The following is an 822-nucleotide window of genomic DNA, read 5'->3' as shown; positions in this document are numbered from 1 at the left end:
CTCATAAGTTTCTTCTCCTCTGCTTATTGATATGCTTAAACTCAGCGGGTAGCCCCGCCTGACCTGGGGTTGTGGTCGGAGAGCCAAAGCGCTTCGTTAGGGTCGTCAGTTCCTAGGGTGGGCGACATGTGCACGATGTCCGGACTAATGGCATAGTGCTTCTACCACCACTCGTCGTGACGCTCTCCACCCAGGGGGCCTTTACCTTTGGGCCGGCCGCACCCCTAACGGGACACAGGGGGCTAGACTTTGCTCCTCACATGTCCCAAGACTAGGGGTGGGGGTGGGCAGGCGACACGATGTGTGACGCCCAGGCAAGCGTGCCCTTAGCCCAATGGCCTAGGGTGCAACTTGCGTTCAAAGACTTGATGGTTCACGGGATTTTGCAATTCACACCAAGTATCGCATTTTGCTATGTTCTTCATCGATGCGAGAGCCAAGATATCCGTTGCCAAGAGTCTCTTGTGAGATTCGGATGTTGGATGAGGCCCTTTGCGTTGAGGGCGCAGCAGGCACACGCCCGTTCCGTTGTGATATTCCTTGGCGTTGTCTGCCCTAGCATTTGTGTTTAGACCGGGTGGCATTGATGGTGCTCGGCCCACCGGGGCCCAAGGGCGGGGAGAGACCCACCCCGCCCCCTTCTCTAGGGCGTGTCGAGACGTGTTCGTGGGTCTGTCTGCTGGACAGGTATCAACAATGATCCTTCCATAGGTTCACCAATGGAAATCTTGTTACGACTTCTCCTTCCTATGAATGATAAGGTTCAGTGGACTTCTCGCAACGTCACTGGCAGCGAATCGCCCATGTCGCTGCGATTCGAAC

The 822-nt window shown here is 55.7% G+C and overlaps 1 non-coding gene across 1 annotated transcript; it reads right to left on the bottom strand.

Moving 5' to 3' along the window:
- Nucleotides 1–304: 304 nt before the first annotated feature.
- Nucleotides 305–460, bottom strand: LOC149026498 (5.8S ribosomal RNA). Its single transcript, XR_016171385.1, has one exon. It is a non-coding gene; the product is annotated as a 5.8S ribosomal RNA (ribosomal RNA).
- Nucleotides 461–822: the final 362 nt, after the last annotated feature.

Source organism: Hakea prostrata, chromosome 1 (assembly GCF_041222555.1).
Source record: "Hakea prostrata isolate BN-2017 chromosome 1, UWA_Hpros_2, whole genome shotgun sequence".
Lineage (NCBI taxonomy): Eukaryota > Viridiplantae > Streptophyta > Magnoliopsida > Proteales > Proteaceae > Hakea > Hakea prostrata.
The sequence above is the reverse complement of the archived record's forward strand: the minus strand, read 5'-3'. Positions and strand labels throughout refer to the sequence as shown.